At 34.7% G+C, this 27,347-nt stretch overlaps 1 pseudogene; it reads left to right on the forward strand.

The window, feature by feature from the left end:
• The first annotated feature begins 24,196 nt into the window (after positions 1–24,196).
• LOC149533074 (binding partner of ACD11 1 pseudogene) lies at positions 24,197–25,089 on the forward strand (annotated as a pseudogene).
• Positions 25,090–27,347: the final 2,258 nt, after the last annotated feature.

The following is a 27,347-nucleotide window of genomic DNA, read 5'->3' on the forward strand; positions in this document are numbered from 1 at the left end:
GATTAGATTTGCAAAGAATGAGATTTACAATGCTTTTAACTTGAAAACAAAGGTTGCCCTCACTATTCTTAGATAGAGGACAAATAACTAAATAAAAACTAAAAGAAAAAGAAAAGATAAAATGAAAACCTTGTTTAACATATGCACAATATAATTATCCAACATCAAAAGGAGACTTTAACAGTTCAATATCAATTCAATACTGAATTGATAGCGAACAATCCAAAGCAAACTTTGTCATTCCAAAAACAATCCTATTCAATACAATGCTGGAAAAGTAAAACATGGCATTGCCATTAAAAGTTTAAATAGAAGTTCAAAGTCTAATATCCATCAAGAACTGCCAACCCTATACATTCTAAATCCCGCTTACATGTAGTGCATAGTTTGCCTGCTTAGAAAAAGAAGAACCTATGCTATGTAGAATTTTCTTCATATATAATCTTCCTCAAAAGCCTTATAAGGTTTTCAACTTAGTTCTCATAACCATTTGGATAACTAATTCTCTGAGAATGTGTGGTTTTCCATCTTCTTTATATCCTCATTCCCTAGCAGCATAATGTCTATCTACTTTATAATAATCAAACATCACAACTTATAGCATCATTAAAGTTTCCAATTAATTATTGGGCTTCATGAACCCTATATAATTCATTTAACTTCATGTGATGTATGAGGAGATAAATTGACTAATGACTTAGCCCCATATTTTTTGTGATATTTCATGTTCAACTTTGGGTATTAATGTCAATGTGATGATTAAATTGATCATATTGAAATAACTTCCTTAGCTTTATTTTGAGATCTAACTGCATTAACACTAAATTTGTATTGCCCCTACACTCAAAATAATTGTGTCACTTTAGTCTCTTGTAATTCAATGCTTTGCCTTGATTGGGAAATCCTTCTTAGTCAATGACCCAAATTTCTTAATCAAACTACCATTTAGGCTTGTTGAGCTATTGTTTTGCATGATGCTTAATGATAGGAATCCTTTTGAACTCCTCTCTTGAAAAGTCAATCTTGGGGATCAACTCCAAGGTTCTGGGTGATCTTGCAACCTACTAGAATCCACTCAGTTGAAGATAAATGTTGAATAATTTGTAGAATTTGTTCGTTACTTCAAAAAGAATAAAACACACAAAAAGAACTATTCTATTTTTTAATGAATACAATCTAACAATGCAACTAATATGAATTCCTAATTTAACAAGTGGTTAGTAAAGAAAATAATGAAGATAAGGTAATTACAAAATTAAGAAAATAACATGGAAATGAAATCCTAATAGACATAAGCTATGGGAACAACACATATGCAACTTAAGCCTTTGAAGAAATTGGTAGGTAACCAATGAAAATAGGAGCAATGATTCCTTAATTCCACTAATGCAATCATTGATGGGAATTTAGTAATCATAAGATGTTTCACTTTTCATCAAATCCTAAGGCCATGGAAAGTGTGCTTATGCAATACGAAAAGCTATGTAGGAACAATATGGTGATCTCTTCTCATACTATGTAATGCCCCGCCCAGAGATCCTTGGAAACAAGGATTCAAATCAAGCCAAGATAAATTTTTTTTTTACAAGTATGAATGCACATGACAACATCATATAGGGATCACAACGATCGCAACAGAAGACTTCAACACAATTTCGACAACCAACGAATCTCTAAACGCCACTACCAACAGACACACCCAAACAAAAGCCAACAACCACCATAGCAAGAGGAGGGCACAAGAAATGACCACTCATCAACAAAACACCAAGCTGGGGTAAATGCAAAATCCCGAAATTTGGCTAAGCCTAAAATCCTAAAGCCCTGAAAATTGGCTAAGTCTGGATTTCTCAAACCTTGAAATTTCCTAGAATTCATAACTTATCTCCGAGAGGTCTGAAACCTATCTCAAACGATTTGTCGCATATATTAAAATATATCTTAAGTATAAGGAATTAAATATATGTCAACTTATACTTAAATGATATTTTTTAAACCCCAAAGGACAACAACAAAAACCCAAAACTGAATTTCAAAAGAAACCTCCTGAATTCAAAATGCAACAACATAGACTCGAAGAACGCCCAAAAGGGTATCCAAAACCACTCTCAAAAAGATCGGATCACGAAGGAAAGTACCCGCTGATGGCACGTGCAGGTTTTCCACAAAAACCGTGTGACACTTTTTACTAAGGGAGGGAGACACTTCTCCCTTACTGCGTGCGACACTTCTCAAGAAGGCGTGCGATACTGGAAAAGTATCGCGCGACATTTCTCATAAAGCCGTGCGACACTCTTCCAGTGTCGTACGACATTTCTTCAATAAATCGTGCGACAATTTATAGTCTCATTCGACATTCTTTGTATGGGCGTGCGATACTTTATCAGTGTCGCACAATGCTGAACAAATGTCGCCCATAGAAAGAAAAAAAACACTTCCAGAACTCAAAAACGGGGAAAAACCAACAAAAGAACCTCCACGCTGAGGAGTACCGGATCCACCAAGGCTCAAGGAATGAACACTCGAGTGCAAGAACAACACAGAATGAAGAACATCTATCCATCTAAACCATGAAATCAAAGCACATACTAAAAATAAGCATTGCAGAGAACAAAAGCAACATCGCAATGAACAGAAATACAACTCAGGAACAAAACAACCAAACTAAGTACGCGGTTCCTCCCAACCATCAATAGCATCATAAGACCATCGTGGATCCTAGCCATCCCTCGCGCGTAACATCCCAAGCCACCGACCAGATCGTCAGTACTATCGTAATACTAAACAACAGTAAGCAACAGATATGCTAATACAACAATTCACAGCATCTAATTGTATGCTAAACATCATAATAAGGGAATGTGCCGAATAAAATAACATCATCTAAACATGATATACAACCATCCCAATGAAAGCATAAATCACAAGAAAGCATACTCTGAAACTCAAAGTACCAAGTAAAACATCCAGCAACGGTCGCACTAGGATAAGAGGTTGTCTCTATACACCGGTCCCTAGCAATGGTGAAGGTAGCTACGCCTCCCAACCATGTGGCACCTGTAGGTCCACACCCTCCGTGCTGATGGAGATAATGATCCAACCACGAACACACAAAAAACACAACATCCATGGCTAACACTCACGCCAGATAGTATGATGGCTAAACCAAGAACCTAAGACAATGCAAGGAGTAAAGGTCCTGGTCAGACACTCAAAAGGCTACTAAGTAGGGGCTGACATCATGGAGAGTCGCTTGGCATTGACAAGCCCAAGCTCGGATCGTGCATTTCAACTCCTCAACAGAGGGCCCCGCACACACATTTTATTATCTTAAGTTTTATTATCAATCACACATTTTCTTTAATTATCACTTATTTAAAACTTCCTCTGCCAACCCTATGGGACTAAGGTCACCAGGCTGCGAGATAGAAGCCCCCTCCATATGCTACCCTACCCTACCCATGCTCATCCTATGACAAGTGCCCGTGGGCATGCATACTCCCATCCCAACCCCAATGATCACAACTTTCGGTAAATCCACGGAAGATCGGGCCTCGCAAGTCACCCAACAAATGTACACGTATGTACTCGTGTGTGGTGCACCACCATCACGAAGATCATAACACAAGGACAGGAATGAGAACACAATGCAAAGAAAACACCCAACTGAAAGCAATACGAGAAGGATGGATTCTACACGAATCCCAAAGCCAATAAAATCATACATCATGAAATCACTCAACCGGCCTCAATCCGAGAGTATGGATTCTACACGAATTCCAATGATGTAACAAGACCAAAAATCATGAGCTTACTCAACTGGCCTCAATCCGAGAGTATGGATTCTACACAAATCCTAGCATTCACAAAAAAAGCAAAGGTCTAAAAGAAACAATAACACCAGGTATAAAATCACTCAACCGAACACAATGTCGGGAGTACGGATGCAACACGCATCCCAATGCAACAAAAAGGTACAAAAAGTGGTCTGACTGATATCCAAACATATCATCCAGGTCCATGAACCACAATGTGCCAAGAAAACCTGAGAAAATAGGGCAGCACACAAAACGAGGTAAAAATCCCAAAAAATTGGAAAACTTCAAAATTAAAACCCATTTGGCATTTGGGTTTAAAAACACCAGAAATCCAAAAATAAATGAAATCGGACACCGTATGCAAAAACGGCCAGCATAACGGCGTAAAATTCCAAACCCTCATCTCAAAAATAGAGAAATGTTCATACCCGCCCAACCGGGTAGAACTAGCATACAGAAACGGAGGGGAACACTAGTTCTTAGCCTCCAAACAAACGGCTACCAAAAACAGAAGCTAAAACAAAGCAGAAACAATAAAATGGGAAAGCCCTACCTCACAGCCAAAAGGGCAAAACGGGAATCTGAACCATAAAATAAATATCTCGCAGAAGTAGCTGAAAATCGCGGCAATCCAAGGTTTCCCCGAGTTGGATCCAACGAGCCCAACCTCGCAATGATCCCACACCCGTAGCTCCCACAACGAACAAAACAGTAAATCCTCATGAAGAGGATTATGGGTTTTACTCTTCAACTTTCCAATTTGAAAGTGAGAAGTGAGGAATTAAATTCCTTTTTGGATACTTATTCACTTTTCGGGTGAATAATCGATTAGGGCATTTAACCGACCAATCTTGTTAAACCCTGAATTGACCCAAACGAAAATAGGATATTCCTATAAATAGGAATTCATCTATGGCAAAGCTGCTAGAAATTAAAATAAATCAATTAAAAAGCCCGAAACCCAAAAACACATAAACCTCCTTAATAACTTTCGCGACAAAGTGAAACTCTAAATGCACAGACACGCTTACTAGTCTAATCACATAATGCAAATGAGTTCAGATTTAATAATAGCCAAAAGGTTTAATTTAAACATTTAATTAAGGATACGTCGACCATACAAGGGCGACATTGGTAAAATATGAACGGCTGAATCACTAACTCCATGTGCCACTTCCAGGGATATAAATCCTGCACACTAAACAACACGATCAAGTGCAATTGCATATAATAACATAGCCGAAGCAATAAATGCATTAAATCACCTAATTTAACCATTTATTTAATTATATTAAAATAATCTATTTACATCACTCACGTTCGCATAAAGCATAACAACACAGGAATGAAGTAAATAACCATAACATTAAATCCATCACATAACATAATCAGAGGTATGTCCAAATACCAGATAACCAGATATCATCATAAAACACACTGTCATCTCAAAATGACATCATCATGCAATATGATTAACTGAACAGCATAGTAGTCTAATATCTATGATACTGGAATCAAAGAGTAACATTTGACCCTCAGGTCATCTCAAATGTAAACATAACATGAGAACAGATATCTCTCAGATCAAAATAAAACAAGGTAAATGTCCGCAGCACATAACTAAATAATCCAACAAGAACAATCCATTCTAATTACTTAAGCATTTAATAAGGCACTTAAAACACATAAGCGAACACAATCATAAACATGACTAACCACTGCTACAGGAACCTAGTCTAGTGTAGCATGGTAATAGTACACAGTACAATCTCTGCACACATCTCAGGGTAATCATAGAACAAGCTCATGATACCACATTGATCCTTGTAACCACTGGCACAAACCCCAGTGAACCAAAAATCACATCATAATCTCAAAGATCAGTCAAAAGCATAAACAAAGCAACTGATACATAAACATAAATCCAAACACGTCAACGGTGTAGACCACTCAGGGTCACAATCATGATCCCATCACAACAAAAGATCATCAAGGTTGCATCCATCAGGACGACTTACAAAAGTCAAATGGGAGAGGCACTACATACTAAGTACATCAGTAGAATTCATAAAACCATACCAAACACCAAAACTAAAAAGATTGCACAACCAGAAACAATGTAATACAACTTTTGGCTCAATCACATTCCATGAACATACGTTCACAAAATATAACACACTTAGGCAAGAATCACTACACTCAAAATGTGAGCACCAAAAGCATATATTATTGAAAAATAATGATAGTCTTGATTACGTATTACAATCCTGTATTTATAAGAAATTATCACATCAATTTGTGTTGAGAGTGAGAGATATCTTTATGCAATCATATGCTTCTAACATAATAAAATAAATCTAATTATGTAAAAATTGACTCTCTAACTAGTGCTTAATAGGACTCCATCCATTTTATATCATTAATTGGATGCATGAGCCTTTACATGTCATAAAAAAAAAGAAAAAATGAGAAAATAAGAAGAAGAAAGCCTTTAGTTGATGTAGGAGTGTTTGGAAGTGTCAAAAATAGAAGTTCCATCTTTACTAGGCATCCATAGGAGTTGAACTATTATCAAAATGCATTTCTGATGCATGGAAAGCTCTAAATTTAGACCTGGTAGTTAATTATGGTGCACCTCTAACTTCTTCAAAATTTTCCAAAACACTATTTAAAAGAATGCACCGGTGCACCTAGCACACCTGGTGCACCTCAGAGGCAAAAATTGTAAAATTTCACTAAGTGTCAAAATTGAAATTCTGGCTTCTAGGTTTTGTTCCCCGTTTATACTAGAGCTATGTTTGGGTATTTTCCCCTAAATTTATTAATTATCTTGGTGACTTGAGCCACATGTGGAAAATCTAAGGCATTATATGTAGTGCCTGCCCCTAGTTCGCATTTCTGTTATCATTGTCAAATTCTTTTAGGCTGATTTTATGCTTTGATTAGTTTTAGAGATACTAGATTTGTAATATTATGATATTATTTCATGTCTTTGATTACAAATGTATCAGTTATTATTGCTTAGTTGATTTCATTCATGTGTTGTTAATGATATTTTGATGATCCTAGTTAATAAATGTGGTTTCTTTCATAAAAATGTTAACATGATGTCTTTAATGATGATTATGTTGTATTGATAGAGATGCATTATTATATGTACGCATTTGATGTTAGACTTGTGATTTTTACGATACTTACCCCATACTTGCATGTGTATGGTGTGCGTGTTTATTTTATCTTTTTGTCTGACGTGTTTGATGTGGTTAAGGGAGGGAGTCATAGTCACCTACTAGTTGGGATCTACATGATGAACCACTCCCTGCCATTGCTTGTTTAGTTTAGATATAATTATATACATGTACATGCTCATCTTTTATGCAGGATGCAGGTACCAGGCATTGACTTCCCTGAATTGCCGGGATGAGTGTGCCCTATTACAAATACTCAAATGGTGAGAATGGGAAGATAATGATCAGGTCCAATCCTAGCCATAGCCTATAATACTTGTCCTGCAAGGAGGACTCGTAACAGACTTTCTACCCTTTAAAAAAACTCGTGAGTATTTTGTGCGTATGTTGTTTTGTGAGTCTTTGATGAATTTTTTGTTAATTAAGTCTAATTAAAAGATTAAATTAATGATTTAATTTATTAGAAAATTATTATGACATTTTAATATTTAATTAATTGAGAAATTAATTAAATATAAAGAATTGAATTTGAAGATAAAAGTTTTAAGAATAAATTTAGAACATGATAATATTAATTTAATTTAATAATAATATATTTAGAGCTCATTTTTAAATAAATGCTAAATATTATTGTTATTTAAGTTAATAAATATTTATCAAATTAAACGTTCAAAAATAAATTAAGAAGTGAAAAGATATTAATTTATGAAAATGTTTTAAGTTCGCATGATGCATGTATGAGATTAAAATATAGGAGAATTAATTAAAAGATAAATATGTGAACTTAATAAGGATATTTTAAAGTGCGCATAAGATTTAAAAGCTAATAAATTAATTTAAAGCAAAGTCAAGTAGAAAATTAAATAAAGTAATTTAATAATTCACTTAACATGCATGAAAGGAATAATAAAATAATATTTTAATCAAAAATAAAATTAATTGTGCATAAAAGAATTAATTTAATTAAATAATTATAATTTTAGAGTTGTGGAGACAGAAACCCTAAAAGGTAATTAGATTCTATATTAGAGAGATTTCGGATCATTATTGCACACATAGGTTTCAGGGAACACACTTTTGGAAAGGGGAGCAGAGAAATCTTTGGAAGCTTGGAAGGGTTTGGATTAGCAAGAGTTTCATCAGATTGTTAGCATCAGATCAAGGTAGGGTTTGTGAACCATTCTAGAAACACTTTTGGATCTCTGTCTTCTTCATGGTTGTTGAAGATTGCTTTCTCAAATTTTATTGAATGAATCCTGCTACTTTTCTTCTGAATCTTTTGCTAGTTGATTTCTTCTAGGAATCGAGATTGAAAAACTATTTAGATAACCTCGTTCTACAATTGAAAGGAATTAGTATTAAGTTGAGACCTGGGTTTTGAATTAAGATGAAAGTGAGAAATTTAAATTTGGAAAGGGTTTGATTGCGGAAATGGAAATCTTAAATTGAAAATCCAATTAGTTCAACTTATTTTCTTATTAGACTAAAATTTCAATCATTCAAAAAATATATATAAAAATATATATTATCGTGATCTTGGAAGGGAACTTGTCTAAAACGGTTTTTCTTTATATAATTAAATATATATATTTTTGAAATTTATTGGAGGGGGGAGCTTTGAATTTATTTGTTTAAACAAAAACGCATTATATTAAAAACACAATTTAAAAAATATATATATATATATATATAAAATAAAATGTGATGGGGAGGGATTAACCCAACCCCCCCTTATCTCCTTTTAATGCACTGTCGTGCATAGGTGTACTGCTATACGCAGGCACTGCCTACGACAGCAGTCAGCCTGTCGCACGGCAGGCACCGTATACTGTGGCCGGCGAGCCTTAATCGCTTAAAAAAGAAGAAGAAGTTATATTATAATTTTTATAAGTTTAGTTTTAATTAAGGTTTATTTATATTTATTACTATTTAATAATAATCTCACATAAACTTTGTTATTATTTATAATTTTATTAATGAATTTTAGTATGTTAATTTTATTAATATTCAATAATATTTTATTAACAAGTTTTATAATGTAAGTTATATGATTATTTAGTAATTTGCTCTGGTGAATGTTATTATGAAATTATTAATATTTATTATTTTAATAAATAATTAATAAATGAGTAAGATTATTTTAATTTTATATTATTAATTAGTTTAATTAAATGAAATTTAATTAAAATTAATTAATATAAGAGAATACTTAGTGGAATTCAGAATTATTTTAATATTAATGATATTGACTTTAATGAAATTGAAATTATTATTTTTATTGGGAGAACAATCAATACTATTTTAATAATTAATTGATATTATATAGGTGGGGGGTAATTTTATAGTTCATCCAAATTAATGAATGAGTTGACTTGTAGAATAAATTGAGAATCTTATAACTTGAAATGTACATTAAAATGTAAACTAAAAACTTCACTTGTAACCCAATTGTGTATTCTCAAATCAAACCCAGACTATGAAACTGTATGGTTTTGGTTGTATTGTCTATGCTTTGGATTTTGGTGTTGTTTAGATGTTGACCAGTCTAGGATGTACACCAGAAGTTTGTGAGATTTTTGTTATACCATTTACGTGGTTGGATGTAATGATGTGTTTTGTGATTCTTTTATGATGTTTATTTGTTCTGGATGTTGTAATGGGCTTATGTTTTAAGCTGGAAGTTACATTTATGAGATATGCTTTGTGGCATAATTATGTTTACTTAGGTTGGGAGAACCAACTTATTTTCAGGTTGCCTGTTAAGGAACCGAGTTTGATCTTTATGGGTGTTGTGGTATGGGACACAACTATGGATTTATGTGCTTAGGAGAGGTTGTCTAGGTACATGACTTTGGGAGTGGCTTGCAATAGGGGTCCGGGACCCAAAGTGGTCAGTGCCAGGGTAACCTAATGCAAGTTATGTAATAAGTGATAATCTAGTAATTAAAACTTTTGGGGGGAAAACACAAAAAAAAAAAGATAAGTTAGAGATATTTGATCCACTCATGCCTTGAGTGCTTGTATAGACTAAGGATGGGAATGAGATGAATGCCTCATCTTCTTGAGAGGGCTTTCTGGTTTCCATATGTGTGATGTTGAGGGTCCGGGGTTTAGAGTAACCAGTCTAGGGTAACTCAATGCTTGAGGTTTCGGGGTCTATTAAGAGATCAGTCCAAGGTAACTCAAGCAGCCATGTGATGACACTCCCTAGTATGTAGCCTGAGTCTCCTCTATAGATTTGTGTACCTCTGGTGGCGTATTATTGTTGGATGTGTTTATTGTGGTTATTACTTTCATTGAGGATGATTGGTGATTCATGGATGATGTACTTTTGACATGTGGTTATTGACTTGAGGAGGATATCTTTCGTTGACTTTATCTTATGATCTTGGTATTTGGTTTATACTTGGTTCATGTATGATGTTGGTTATGTGGAGTTGGTATTGGATTGAGAGTTCTTACTTTTGGATTATTTTATCTTCTTGAGTAGCATGTGTTACCTTTGAGGTAGTTTTGGCTATTAGGGGTACCTTGCCTAGGAATTTTTTATGTTTGATTTGTTGTTTGAGGATCGTTCATTATCTTCCCTGCACTGTGGGAATAGAAGCCTGACTAGGTAACCATGTGGTCGGGAGGTAGTGTCTTCTTGCCATTTGGGTCCCCCTCACATTGCCAGTTGTTGGATGTTCATTGCAGAAGATGTACCTTTATCATTCTTATTTCTTATCTCAGAGACTTCTTTTCAGATGATGTATATATGTTATCATGTATTCTAATGTATTGTATCTATTCTCACATACCCTATCACATGTACAGTGGATGTTATTAATTGGATGTACTTTCATTGCATTTTTTATACTTATGCATTTTCTTATGCGATTATGTATCTGTTATTTCTTTATGATCTTGAGACATTGTACTTGGAACTTAAACTAATTAATTTAAAATTATTAAATGTGACTCAACGTAAAGGAACCCTTGAGCAATTGAAACTATATTTGTAATTGATTATGTGTATTTGATGTGTATGTTCATGTTGCTTCCACATTAATGTTATCTTGATGTTGTTTAAACTTAAAAAAAAAATTAGTTCAGTAAACATTGTAACATGTTAGGTTTATTTCTCTTGGGTTCTCGAGCGGGGCGTTACATTATATTTGTCCTTTACTTTCTACCTATAGTTATCCACTTCTATATAGGTTTTTGCAAAATCCTCGAGTTTTGTATCAAGCTCTAATAAACCTTCTTCCATTCTAAATGCCTGTGAGATATCCTCATCAATAGAAAATTCATCAATTTTTTTTCAAAATTTCTCAACTACTACCTCTATTGGTATTAGCTTTTCCTATGCATCATCCTAAAAAATGTCCAGACATGCATCACTATAATTTTTCTTAGCTTCCAAAATTTTCTCTTGGGCTTGGTCCTTTAGCCTGTCAATCTTTGCATGTAATGATTCCATTACTTTATTGTCATCCACAATCTTTTCAATCCAATAATCTATCAAATTTAGTTCCTCAACTATATACACATCCATTAGCATATGATACCTTTGGCCTTTGATTTCCCGTAATGCTTGGAAGTCTTTTCCCCAAGTATGTACTTCATCCATTAAACCAAAATCTTGATTCAAAATTGCCACTAACTTATCTACATTCTCCTACATAGCATGTAATAATTTAAGATTTCCTTGAATAATTAGTACACCTGTCTCCTCAAATTTTTTTTTCCATTGCTAACAAGCTCTCAAAAATGGGTCCAACTAAACCACACCCGTATCCCTTCTCTAAATTTCTGCATTTAGAGTTTCTTTGGGGTTAGTGGGATCCAAAGGGCCAAATTTTTTTCTCAAATATCCCTTTAGGATTTTGTTCTATTTTCAAAGTGTTATCAATTCTACCCCATCCTGCTCTAAGCTTCTGAACACCTCCTTCATCCATGTTGTTACCATTAGCTTTGCAGTTTCCAAGGTTGGCTTCCCAAGCATAACCTCTTGGATTTTATAATCCTTAGGAGATTTCTCTTGAACATTTGATTGCAAAGGAGGGATAGCTATGTAAGTGAAAAGATCTTGATTATGATCACTCATAACAAAGGCCAATGCTCACACATCCTTTGGTGGTGAATCAGGCTTCCTTAGAACTTTTATCAATTCCATTCTATCCTCTTCTTTAGTGGTGAATTATTATTTTTTGTTTCTTATCACCTCTTTCCTTAGCCACCTTGGAATATGATACCTTAGGGATTTTCCCTTAGAGGATGAAAGAGTTTTTTTAGCTATACTCTTCCCTTTATTGCTCCTTTTTGGAGTCTTCTCCCTTTCTGAGAGATCTATGCTGGCAGTCTCTACATTTGTAGAGCCCACTATTCTCACCTCTATGTATTGGGAAGTTTGTTGAGGTTGTTCACCTATCTAGCTCTCTTTTGACACTTCATCTATAGATACCTGATGTGGCACTTCTTCATGCTCTATTTGGATCTATTAAACTTCTGTACCTAGACAAAGAGTGGAAACTGATCCCTTATCTGCACAAAACATAACCTATAGTTGGGATCCTAGAACTTCCTTAGATCCTTGTGATTTGGGAGGCATTTAACTCCAATCCTCCTGTTGAGGTTGATTAGCTAGTGTGTCTCTGATCTTATCCCCAGCAACTCATTACCCATAGGCATAAAGTCAAAATCTAACATGTGAAAGATATTAGCACCCTCCACATATTGTTCATCTATCCATTATTGCATTTCATCCTCTGATGTAGTGGTTAAATAAGTTCATTGAGGATAGATGGCAGGGTAACCATAGAACTTCTCCTTCATTCCAACTTTGTGGCTTTGGCTAGTTGAGTCCTCTTACTCAAGGGTAGATTATCCTCTTCATCCTCATCATCCTCTTCTTTTTCCTCTTTTGGAATGGGTTCGAGGATTGATGGAAAAGGAATCACTTTCTTGATCACCTTTTGTCTTCTCTTCACTAGAGTCTTAATCTTCCTTCTTTTAGGCACTGAGGGGGAGGCTTTCTCTATTTTTTTAGGTGGGGAAACCTCTTGTACCTCAATTTCTACTTCTCCTTGACCTTGTACAACTGGTAGCACTGGGGGATCAACTTGGGCTTGTGTAGCCTCTACATTCTCTGACACTTGAATGTTTTCCTCTCCTTGTTGTGGAGGTGCTAGGACTTCTCCCTATTCTATTTTAGCTTGTTGAGGAGAATTACTCTTCCTTTTTCCCTTTCCTTTACCTTTCTAAGCTCGATAATAACCAGCTAGCCTATCAAGTTGTTGCACCATTTTTGGCCTTACTAGTGACTAAACTATATATATAGGCATGGTGACTTTTGCTCCTCTACCTCTAGCTAGATGGGCTTGTGCATTGAAGATCACCATCTCTAGAATTGGATCAAGTTTGAATGGTTTCTTGATCCAATCCTACATCAATTTGATGATGTGCCTTGCCCTATGGTTGATGTTTGAGTTTTCTTCTCTATCTATCTTGGCATTCATAATAGGTCATTCACCAATCTTATCTCTATTGAATGATGGATCAAGCAAATCCTCTATATCCTACTACACCATCTTCAATGGAAGCTTTATCTTCAAGGCCTTCTTTGCCAAATAAAAAGTCATCCTATAATAATTCCTTATATAGACATCTTAGTCATTTTTTGCATTCATCTAGTGATCTTCAATGGCTTCTTCATGTTGAAATGTTTTTCCAGCTAAGTATTGCACTCTCTTGGTATTGTCAAAATATGGTGGAGGAGAATTATACTCTTCCAATGGATATTAATCTCATTTACATTCAAAAGAGGGGGTATCTTGCATCCAATTCACCTAAAATGTTCCTATAGTCATAGGCCACACCCGACATTATTTGTGCTACTTTCTAACTTTGTCATATGCAAACAAGAGTTGTCCAAAAATCTCTGGGAGAATAAGCCTATCACTAGTATACCTAGGGAGCTTCCTAGGGTTAATAGTTGTACCCACTACCCTCAAAATTTAAATGTTCTAAACTAGATATAATACACCCCAACTAGGGATAATTGTGCAGTTACCTCCTCTGATATTCTTTTTGCATAATCCCCTTCTATGAACTAGATTATTGCGAATATGGAAGCATCATTCACAATTATATATTCTTTTCTTTTCTCTAAAAGCCTCTTCTTCTCTAGTTGAGGATACATGATATATGACCATGCATTGGAATCCTACATGCTACCCCTCTTGTAGAACCCTAGATAATCTATTGCTCTTGCAGCTAACAAGTCCACCAAGTATGATATCATGTAAAGTTTCCTATTATTCTTTGCCGCCACCAATTGTTGACCCGAATTTTGACTGAGAGTACAAGCCCAATCCAGTGGCATCTCCACTTTCTTTATCATCTCAATAAAATTCACCATGAAAATGTTCAGTTGTTTGGCTACCAGCAAACCCAAAACTCTACCCAAGAGTATGATTGAGTATCCAATATCTTCCTTCATGTATCCTCTATTCATGTCTACTTCACTATTTTTCTTTCCTAGAGGAGTCTTCTCTATAAGGTATAGTCATTGAATGATCTTAGAAGCCTACTCTATATGTTCCCATACCATTCCACTGCTTTCTCATATGTTAGTCTAATGAATTGATCTACCCTAGGGATATGGAACACTTTGTCAATATTCTTGGGTTGAAGATCGCAAAAAATCTCTCTTATTATGCTCTTGACTACCCTCTCCTAAGGAACAAAATGTTTTGTATGTGTCATGATTAGTTCTAAAGATTGTACAGACACTGGGTGTAATGCTGCATTAATGACCCCTGATCAGATTAATGCAAAAATCATCTAGGACCTCTCTATTGGTTTGCTACATAGCTTAAAAAAATCTCCCAAATCTATGTGATCCAAATCTGTATCTCAAATTTCTAAGTAGTCATCTTGAAATTGTGACTCTGTAGGAATTCCTTGCAACTTGAATACTATTGGTTTTGGTGCCATTTTCTTGCCAAGGGAGGATGAGGAAGACACCATTTTATCTGCATAAAAGGAAATCCATTAGTTTAGATTTTGAGGAAAAATGGATTAAGGACACCCTAAACTAACTCACACAAAAACCTAAAAATTTGATTGCTCAAAAAACCTACAAAAAAGCCTAACTTTAACATCTAAAATACAAGAAATAATAAAAAAATGGTGCTCTAGGCACACTAGATAGGTTTTCCTAATGCACCCTCCTTTTATATGAAAATTTATTATGTGTTATGCATTAGCGCACCCCATGATGTGTGCTAATGCACAACTCATACTTAGGTGTGAAGAAGCTCTTTTTAGAGTTCTTGAAGGTGTGCATCAACACACGTGATTAGGTGTACTAATGCACACCTTAATAAGTTTTGCATTTTTATTTTTTTTAATTAAGGATTTTGTGAGCTATGTAGAATATAAGGTGCACATCAGTGCACCTCATGAGGTCTTCTAACATACACCTTACGTTTCTATTTTTAATGTTTCAATTTTTTGCAAGTGGAGGGTAGAGGGGGCACACCTTGTGGGTGCACAATTGTAGCTATGGAGAACTTGAGAAGGCAATATGAAAAAAAAGGTGGTGGGAAAAAAAGGAGGTGGGGGTTATATAGACCCCCACCTCCTTTGTGTTGCACAAGTGTGCAGTTGCATTCCTGTACATCATTAAATGCCTTTCTTTCTTCTTCTTTTTTTTAAAGATTTGGTGCACTAGTGTACCTTTTATTTGTAGAAAAAGGCCTATATCCTCATGAAACTCTAATTTTCAATAACCAGGTCATCCAGTTAGGACCCGGTCATGAAATAAAACACCAAAAAAGACCTCAAAAAGGACTCAAACCCTAGATTAGGGCTCTGAAAAGCCAAAAAATAAATAAAGTAGGGGGTCCCCATTTCTAATCAAAATGGGGTGTGTATTGTTGAGCCACAACAAGGCTATCTCAATGGAAGTGCTCACACTTTGTCAAAAATTGGACACAAGTTGTCCATGCTTCTATTGATTTTTACTATATCCGAGTGCTTAAAATCATAGAACATGCTCTTTGTGAGCTTGAATCCTTGAGCATAGATACTATCCATGAACATTCTATCGAGAAGTATCAGGTTTCCTTTGTAGGTATTTGTGCTTAGTTTGGGTGTGAACATTATATTTGGAAAAGCTATTTGTGCATATGGGCTCCTCATGTCTCCTTTCTAGTTGATCATAATAAATTACCAAGGACTTGATAAACTTGGAAATTGAACTTCTATGCCCACTGTTAGCTATGGAGACTTTGTTTATGGGATACAAGCCTCAAGTTCCTTCAATGGAATATGTGGATATTTTTCATCTACTACTATACATTTTTTGATTGAACATTATTCTTAGACATGCTGAATGACTCCATATGAACCTCTCAATGATTGCTATGAGAATTCTAACTTGAGGTTTTACTGTGAGCATATCTCCTTTGAAGAATATACATAATTAGGTTTCTATATGGTGAAGATAAGATGGCACCATTCATACCACCCATGTTTTACTAAGCATATGAGATTTTCAAGCTTTTTGTCAAATGGTTGGTATGAGTCCCCTATAACTGAATGCACTCAATTTGAGCAATTCATCACATAATCTACTACCATTCCTCTATTCCAAACCCAATACAAAATGTGCTGGGGTCTGACACACATATGGTTGAGGTCACCTGATGGTCTTGCTTTAGGTAGTGCACGTTCCAAACCCTATGTCTTTCCATATTGGAAATACCTTTAATGCTTCCACATTCTTCATGTTCGATGGTTTTAAAGTGATTAAGGTTTGATTTCTCATTTTAGTCCCCTTGAAGCTGATACTTGGCACCCTCTTCCATGGGTTTTATGGTTTGTATAAAATTCATGGTGAATCCCACCTATATGTGAAGTTATTTAGTGATGATGAATACACGATGTTAGCACTCATCATTAACAATATCTTTTCTAACTCAATATAGAGCTATGTAGATAGGAGCTCGATTATAGATCGAATAGGTAACATGCCATCATGCCAACTCATCTTTTCAAGTTGATTTCATGTATTAATTTACATAAAATTAGTCTATTTACACAATACCATCTATTGATTAATGTTCATTTAACTATGCAATGAGTTCTCAATAATTTATTTCAAAGTTCCAACTTAAACATGGTGGCTTGACCTATAGTGATGAGATTTCACTGTTAACAAGTACCTGATCACAAACTACCACATTGGACAATGCCTATTCATCTATGACAATACTCTATAATCATTTGTAACACCAATTTCATTTATATCCCATTATCTGTTAAAAATAATTGAGAAGGGGGAGAGAGAAACTTCTCATATTTGAATAAAATTTTTGATTGAAGATCTCTAACCAGATTTGGCATGGTGAACCATGAACTTAAGAATTTGCAGCTCAAAATTTACATTTATGGTTGTGAATCTAAATTTGAAAAACTAAAACTACATTTTGAATTCATATTCCCAATCTAACAATGGCGTGCATCTAAAAATGAAGTTAGAACTCGGGTACTGCAAACTCAACTTTGAACCATCAAATCACTAACCTTGTTCAATAGGTATGAAGTGGTTTAGAATTGCTTCGTATCATTTGAACTTGTTTTCTTGATCTCAAGTTTTGGCAAATGTGTCACTTATCTCGTTGTTATAATAATTAGTTTGAATATTGCCTTCTTGAAGAAAAAATTCACAAAGAACTCCTCAAAATGTGTTAAAGAAGAATCATTAAGAAGGCTGAATTTCCAAGTTTACAATTATGGATAAAACACCAACTAATAGGTGTGAAACTTCACTTCAAAGTCTTTAGGAAAGTAGGTTTGTTGAATCTGGCTCACTATACTCTTCCAATTTGCATGGAGTTTCTTTCCTTTTTTCACTCTTTCATCTTTGAGTAAACTTCCACCATGTGAGAGCTGCTCCTCTCATCCTTGCCTTTTCTACTTTCATCTTCTTGGCTTCTATCACATTTTCACTATCAAAGTAGTTTTCCATGCCTTACAACCATTTTAAGACATGGTCAGTATCCAAATCTCCACTAAAAAGTGGCACTCCTTCCAAGGCCTTCTGATTTAGTGCCTTGCTTTCTCTAAGAAATGGTTCTATAGCTTCAATCTTGAGGATTGTCTCCTTAATAATTGTTTTCAAGGTATATATCTTTTCCTTCAACTCTAGGTTTTCCCCATCCTATTCTTGAACCTTCTTAGTTAACTCTACATTTGTTACCATAGTGGATCCCATGGAGGATTCTACTTCATAGTCAAACATACACTTATAATTCCCAAAATCAAATTTGTCTGATACCAATTTGATAGGAGTAGTCTAGAGTACTGTAGGTAGATGATTCCCACTCCTTGGAGCACTATACTTACACAAGGTTAACTTGAATTACTTAGAGATCACTTCCCCTTAGACCAACCTACCCATTTAGGCTTGCCTACTTGCTTGAAACTTCTTTCTAGGCCTCCCTAATGACTTAACTTATCTTGCAAGGGTTGGAGGCTCTTTCTAGGGTGTTTTGGACTTTATTCCATCCATTCATTTTTTTCTTGTATGATCTCTTCAAAAAAAGGGAAAAACTCCTTCTCAGCCTAATAGCCCCCAATTAGCCTTCTTAGTGGACTAAAACTAGATTTGTGCAAATTTTTCCTTAATAAGGCTCCACACTAACTTCATATTTATATACCCTTTTAAAAGATATTTAATATTCACAAGGTCTTAAATTCCCAAGGTACACCAGATACCCTAACCCAAATTTTGAGGGTTTGCTAGGGTTTTACAACAATCTAGACTAGTTAAAAGAAAATTTTCTCTTTCTCCCTCAATAGAGACTTTCAACATGTATCCTATCACCCATAGTGTGTTAATTCATTTATTTCTCCATCCATTACACCAAGTCCATCAACTTGGATTTAGCCTTGCAAGAAAATTACCTTCCTTGTTTCAATTTTTAACCAAGTAGAAGCCAATCTCACTTAGGGTCTCCAAGGAAAGGTGTTGGCCTTGTACTTCCTGTTTCATCCTTCCTAACATACAAAGTACAATGTGTTTGCTAGAATTTCTCAAGGTTTCAAAGAATTTCAACCATGGGGAATGCTAGTAGACACCATTTTGTAAAGTCTGCCCAGTACTAGCCAACAACCAGACAATTTACAAAATCATTTATTATGAACACAAACATATTGATAAGAACTTCCAACCAATATTCATTTAGAGAACCCAACTATTCTAGTGAATATGAAGCAAGATTCACACATTATCCCTGATCAAGAAGAATAAACATCTCATAATGGTGACTGCAATAATGACAAGATGGTTTTTGACTATTCTAAAACCCTTTCTATTGCTCAAATTCCTATGGTAGAGTCTAAAGTAAAGAAAACACCCAAGAAAAGAGGAAGAAAACCTAAGTCTTCTAAGACAAGAGAATAAATTGAGGTTGGTTTACAATCAACTCTTGATGATACTTTTATGTCACACAAAAGAAGCTTGAGGAGAATAGTGTGTTCTCCTCAACCTCAATAAAGATTCTTACCTAGACTTTCAGAGGCATCAACACCTCTGACAAATGAAATTGAGTCAAACAACAACTTGATTCTTTGTCTGCAGATATTATTCTTTTACATGAAACAAAGCTATCAGCTGATACATATAATAAGATAGTTAGCAATTGGTCATCTTGGAATTTAGCTCATTCTCCGGGTACAGGAGCATCAAGGGGGCTCACAACACTTTGGAACCCACAAAAAATATCTAGTCACTCTATTAAACATGGAAATAATTGGTAACTGCTGCATTTCAAACATTTTGATCTATCCTTTCATATTATTAATATTTATGGTCCCTCTTCTACACAAGAAAAAAGAGTGTTTTGGGAACATGTGTCTCAGATCATACAAGAACATGTTGAGGATAATTTCATATTAGCAGGTGATTTTAATGCCATTGTCAGTCATGAGGAAAAGAAAGGAGGAATATGTCCACCACCTAGAGCTATAGTAGATTTCCAAAATTTCATATCTCACAACTAGCTGATTGACATTATTCCTTCACAATGTAAATTTACATGAAAAAACCATAGATAGGGTTTTTTACAAATTGCTGAGAGGCTAGATAGATTCCTTGTCTCCCAATTTTGGAAATTATTACAATTTTCAGCCTCTGCTGAAGTTCTTCCCTTTTAATATTATGATCATTACCCAGTGGTGCTTAATATTTCTGCCCCTTCTTCAGTTATACAACATAAATCTGCATTTACTTTTCAGCATATGTGGTTTAGACATCCACACTTCCTCCCATTATTGAAACAGTGGTGGATTTTTGCTCGATATATCGAGGGTAATAGAATGTTTCAATTCTATAAAAAACTTCAATTCTTGAAATCTCAGATTATATTATGGAATAAGCATGTGTTCAAAAATGTTTTTTCTAAAAAGGGACAAGTGGTTAAGAATTTAGAGGATGTTCATTCTCACATTATCCTTAATGGTTTGACTCTGGATCTGTATGTTAAACAAAAAGTATTATAGGCTAAATGGGAGGAGCTTTGTGGTAGAGAAGAAGCTTATTGGAGGTAGAAATCTTGGGAATCATGGCTTCAGGAGGGAGATAAAAATACTAGGTTTTTCCACATGTCAGTCAAACAGAGGAGAGCATCAAACATTATTTTTCAAATTGGAAGCTCAAATTCAAATGATATTTTGTCAAATGCATCAAGCATCCAGAATGAGGGTGTTAAATTTTTCAAAAATCTACTAGCTCCAACTCCAAATGATTAGCCATCCCATGTTCTCATTGAGGAGATGCTCTCAACAATACCTTCCTTGATTACCTCACAAGATAATGCTTTTCTGGTAAGACCTTTTACTCTAGGTGAGATAAAGGATGTGGTTTTTTCTGTGTCTTTAGATAAAGCTCCTGGTCTAGATGGTTTTATAGCTAGATTTTTTCATAAATGTTGGGATTTTATTGCTTTTGATCTTCTCCTCACAATGGAGGAATCAAGAAAGCACAACTTCATGCTTAATAATTTCAATTGCACCAATATACCTTGATTCCTAAATCTTTATCTTTAAGGACTTTTGCAGATTTCAGACCAATTTCCTTATGTAACACCATATATAAGATATTCACCAAGGCTATATATTTAAGATTACAGAAGTTTCTCACAAAAATTATCTCTCCTCAGGAAGGTGGTTTTGTCCCTGGGATTGAGACCATGGAAGGAGCTCTTGTTGCACATGAAACATTGGATTCTATTAACTCTCACCAGCTTCCATCATTCATTATCAAATTGGATATGGTTAAAGCGTATGACAAGGTCAATTGGAATTTCTTGTTTAAGGTACTTCTCAAGTTTGGTTTCTCTCCTAAGTGGTGTAAATGGTTTAAGGCTTGTATTTCTGGCGCAATTTTTTTAGTCATGATCAATGGGGTTTCTTCGAGTTTTTTTCCCTCTTCCCAAGGTGTAAGGTAGGGTGACCCACTATCTCCCTCATTATTTATTATTATGTCAGAGGCCTTCAGCACATTGATTATTTCTAGACACATGAATGGATCTTGGAAAGGAATTCAATTGCCTAGATCCACAATATCCATCACACACTCTTTATTTGCAGATGATACCCTATTATTTGGGTTTGCTTCTCTTCAGGAAGCCAAATCAATTAAGCAAGTCCTTGATCATTATACTGTCATTTCAGGTCAGCAAATCAATATTCCTAAATCAAAATTTTACATCTTCTTCACCACTGAATTTTTTTCAAACAAGATTTCTATCATTTTGGGCTTCCAACAACAATTGTTACCATCAACATATTTAGAACTCCCCTTTTTTATGGGACCTAACAAGGCTGTATACTAGAAATCAATCATTGATAGAATCAAAAGTAGGGTTTCAACATGGAAATTTAGATGGCTTTCCATCTTGGGTAAAATTTTACTCGTTAGATCTGTCCTCTTAGCTATACCAAACTATTTCAAATTTGTGTTGCAAGCTCCCTCTTCAGTGTTTAAATAGATCTGTCAAATAATTACTAAATTCTTGTGGTATGGAAATATTTTTGGACATAGAAAAATCTCGTTAATTTCATTGGAGGATATGATGCATGACAAAAATTGTGGTGGAGTGAGTCTCCATAACTTGGCAATTAGAAATCAATCTTATCGTGGAAAGCTGATTTGGTAAATGATCCACAAACCAAATAGTTTATGGTGTTAGATTATGCAATCTAAATATCTTGACTCCTTAGATCCTCTTCGAATCTTAACTACTTTAAACTTACCTCATGGCTTTGATATATGAAAGTTTATGACTACATCTAGATGTGTGATACTTGACTATGTTTCTTGGGAAATTAATAATGGAGTTCAAGAATTATTTTGGGAGGATTCATGGAATGGCCTTCCTCCTCTGGCTGCCAGACAAGAGTTTTTAGTTTTCATTCAGATATTTAAAGACAACTGGGGAGATAGAGTTGTAGATTATGTGTCTCAAGTGGATCCTCTCTCTAACAAGGTCAATTGGAAAGATCCTTCTAATTTTCCTATACCAGATCATATTGTTGTTTTATTCAATCAGGTTGTTAGTTATAGGGATGTGTTCTTTCTTGAACAAGAAGACAAGATTTTTTGGGCCCCTGCTATTAATGGATGCTATTCAATCAAAGATGGATATTTGGCTCTTAGCAGTTTAGAGAATAATTTGATTAAGAAAAGGGAATATTTTTGTTGTTGGAATGATTGTACATTGCCTAAAGTAGGTTGTTTCTCTTGGCTAGCACTTCAAAAAAGGTTATTAACAAGTGATAGGTTAGAAAGATTCAATATTGCCCAATGATTTAAAAGCCTTCTATGTGGGAAGTTTTTTGAAAATGTTGATCATGTTTTTCTTCGGTGTGCATTTGCCCAAGATTGTTGGTTGTTTCTTCTTGGAAAACTTAGCTTTTCAATGCCACTGCCAAACTCCTTGTGGGATTTATTTGAAGCCTGGCTAGTGTTACATGAAAAATCTCTTTTAGCACCCATTTGGAAATGTTCCCCATCCTTGGTTGTTTGGGCTTTGTGGTGGGAAAGGAACAAGCATATCTTTGGGCAGGAGCAGTCTATAGTTAGTGTTGTCATTGAGATACTTGAAAAATCAATTTCTAAATTGGTTATAATTAATATTAGGAAGAGGTCATTGCCAATTGTTTTCTCCAATTGGGATAATCAAATTCTAAAAGACTGGAAGTTTATATCTATCCCAAATCTTTTAAGCCTCACAAATACATTGAAGAATGACAGACTAAATGTGATATGGCATCCTCCAGAAGAAGGTGTTATTAAGCTAAATTTTGATGATGCATCTCATGGCAATCCAGGGATGTCTAGTATAGGTGTGTGTTTACATAATCATTTGGGCATACCTCTTTTTATAAAATCTTCACATATTCCATGGGGCACTAGTAATAATGTTGAGGTTTTAGCTTTGCTCCTTGGTCTTGTTTCAGCATTATCTATGAAGATACCTCAGCTCCAAGTGGAAGTGGACTCTCTTATTATTATTTAGGCCTGTATTAATAGACAAATTCAATGTAGAAGCCTGACATACAAGCTAAAATAGGCTTGGCGCTTAATCGATGCTTTTGAAAATTGCATCCTCAATCATACTTATCATGAAGGTAACCAATTGGCTGACTACCTCTCAAATTTAGGATGTGATGGTAAAGAACTAGACTGTTGGGATCCAACTACACTGGTGGAGCTATACCCAAATTTATTGGATATCATTTACAAGGAATCAAGTTTATCATGATTTATCATTTGGCACTCTCTAGGGTAGTAGGGGCAGTCATCATTTTTAATAGGAAGTAGATTATGGCACAGAGTTCTTGACACAATCAATTGGTATGCCAGTAGATGAAGATGTTGGTAGTGATTTTGAACCAGCTAGAGATGCTCTAGAAGATGAGGCGATTGTTGAGGATGGGGTTGACAATCATATTGCAGCAAACTGATTCTTTTCAGTATAAATGATACTTTTGGCATGATCATTCTCTAATTATCTACTTTGCAATCAAGAGGCAACTTTGCAAAGAATATACACATTCACAAAGAATCAAAGATTTCTTCTAGAACTATGCCTGCACAATGCCAAATCCATTTGATTTCTATTTCTTTCTGGAATGACAACAAATACTGTGAGAGTCTCCAATGTGTCAAAAAGGGAAACCAAATGGGTCATCTAGGATTTCTTCTCATCCTCAGGAGACATATATCATATCTAGCTACAAGACGATGGTGAGCATTCTCAAGTGATCCTCAGGCTCTAGACATTGCACCACTTCTATCAAGAGTGACAATTGTAGATTAGTCTATCAACATCTTGCCTGTTGAACATTACTCTCCACATGTAGAGACTTATGATAATCAACCTCCATCTTATGTGCCAAAGGAAGGAACTCTTATGGCTGGAGGTGGTGCACCTATGAATAAGGCTCAAGATGTTGTGACAACCATGTTTGCAAAAGGTTTTGTTCTTAGAAAGGATGCTATGGGCAAAGCCAAGGCATTTGATGACAAGCATATTTTGACAGCAAGTGCATCTGCTAAGGTAATTTCACTGGATAAGAAAATTGGTTTCACTGAAAAGATCAGTGTTGGCTTTGATGTTATAAATGAGAAAGTAAGGTCAGTGGATCAAAAATTTCAAGTTTCAGTGAAGACTAAATCAGCATTTGCTGTAGTAGAATAGAAAGTTAATAGTGAAGGTTATGCTTCTATGAAGAATAAGTTTGTCTTTACTGGAGCATCATGGGTGACTAGTGCATTCAACAAGGTTGCAATGGCTGCTAAGAATGTTGGTACTAAAACTAAAGAGAAGGTTTAGATGGCTGAGAAACAAAGTAATGATGAAAATCTTGCATCAATGGGAGATCTATCCCATGATTTTGCACAAGTTCATCTAAATGAACCTACAAATGCATATGAGCCCCTTAGCTCAGCTAAAAACTCAAAAAATTATTGTAGCTTATCATGATATGATAGTGGATCATTTTCTTCTCACAAGCTTTTGTAGTTGTCAGGGCGGTCTTCTTGTGCTAAAGTATTGGCATTAGAAAATCAATGAGCTCCAGTTGGAAAGGTGAAGAAAATGCTCAAAATGTCAAGGTTTTTGGCTGGCTGAATGATTCAGGAGTCAGAGGCCTTACGATGAGTTTTTGTATGGAATCTCCTGGCATTTTTGTATTTGGTGATGATTTTAGGTTTTCTTTTAGGTTCTTTCCCAAATGAACCCTTGAACTTGTTTTTATTATAATAATATATATAGTGGCTCTGTCCATTTAAAAAAAAAAAAAAAAACTTCCAATCAAAAAAAGAAATAAGTATTGAATATGTAGAAACTAAATTCTAATGCCAAAGAAATGGATCAATCACATTTCAATCCAAATTACGATTCTTTCATTCAAATTTTCATTAATTTCCATTAACTCCTTTGCATCTATACTCCTAAGAACTTTCGACGAGTACAATGGTGAGTTGGAGGTCTTTAACAACTGATTTTTCAACTAAATAAACCAAATCTTTCTCATTGGTAACCTCTTTGTGCCTTCTAACCACCTTTGCAAATTTTGACAAAAAAATTGTAAAATTGCAAAATTGTCAATATGTAATTTTTGTAAAATTGACATATTTTTCATCTTTACACTTTAGAGTTTGAAATGCTACATATCAAAACTCCAAATCAACCATGGAAGTTATTTAGACCATTTTTAGGCCATTTCCATGTGTAACTACCCTCCTACACTCAACTAGCCCTCTAGGACAACTTTTTGCACTTTTGCCCCTAATTGACAACATTTTTCCAATGCAACATTTTAATACCAAGTTGCCTATAATGCATTACATTGGTGCTTCACATGTATGAGGACCCCTAAACTAAGGACCTATTTATTACTCCTAGGTCATTCCAGGACTCCTATTTCTTCATAATGACTTCTCCTAGGTTCTCTTGCACCAACTCTTTCCATTTGGGTGGTTACTATTGTTGATGTAAATACACGTCTTCTGATATTACTATCTTTGGTGCATGACTTAGAACCCACTTTGTCATATGCACTCATCAGATTCTTTAATTTTTTTTCATTTGACTCATCCATGGCTATTAGCCCAAGGATCTTCATGATGGGCATCAATTTCAAATTCCTCATAATTTCAACAAATAATTGACATCTTCATGTCACATTTAATTCTTTGAAGAATAATATCCATATACAATTAACTTTTCTTTGACAAAAACACTTTGGAATCATATTGGACATTGATTGCAAAATATTAGTATCAATACAATAAATCAAATATCTTAGCTTTCTAAAGTGAATTGTAAAAGGTGTTCTAATATATTTATTGGTCTCAACATTTTGAGCATCAACATAATTGTGGGTATATTGCATACCTTCAACTGAAGATGATGTACCTTAGAAATACGATGCCAAAGATGAAATATCACCTATGTTAATGTTGTGCCTTCAACATTACATGATGAAGTACATAAATCATCTAATGTAGAACATGGTATCTCTTCAACATGAGATGATTATGTGATTCCAATATTGGAAGATGACACCTTCACAATTCAATTTGTTGAGTATAAGAGTCTCATTGATTCTTTTTGTCTTTCCAATTCTAAATCTTTGTTTCTTTCTCTTGCTAGTTCTTTCTCCTCTTCCAAATCCAGATTTTCATTAATTGATTATAATTTTCTTTGTTCATGTAAAACTCTCATTTTATCTCTTTTAATTTCGAAATCTCTCTCCTTCTCTTCTGGTGTTTTTTAATTTTCTTTCTTCTTTCACATGATGATGATTTATACATGTCAAATCCTTCAACTATACAAATTATAATAATTTCTAAACTTCAAATCATGCAAAAATATGAACTACAATCATGTCTATAAATACAATAAATTGCAACTTGTAAAATCAAAATAAAATTGGCTACTATAGTCACAATATACATTTAAAAGGTACTCCATTAACTGTAAATATGTTGAAATATTGATTAACACTAAAAATAGAATAGAAAGTGTTTTAAATTGGTACTTCTAACACCAAGAAAATTTCTTTGTGATTTCCAATACAATGAAGCCCACATTTTTATCATAAAATTAAAACATAACAAACTACAAAATGGATAATGTGGGTCTATCTGAATATTCACATTGTTGTTTAAGCAATTTTTGTGCATTCTCATAGGGTGATCACACTATATAAATAGAAAAATTTCTCCCCTAGTCTTGATCCTATCCCCTATAGATATTCCTACCCCCCACCTCTC

Source organism: Cupressus sempervirens, chromosome 10 (assembly GCF_028749045.1).
Source record: "Cupressus sempervirens isolate cs-2001-9-10 chromosome 10, ASM2874904v1, whole genome shotgun sequence".
In the NCBI taxonomy this organism is placed as follows: Eukaryota; Viridiplantae; Streptophyta; class Pinopsida; order Cupressales; family Cupressaceae; genus Cupressus; species Cupressus sempervirens.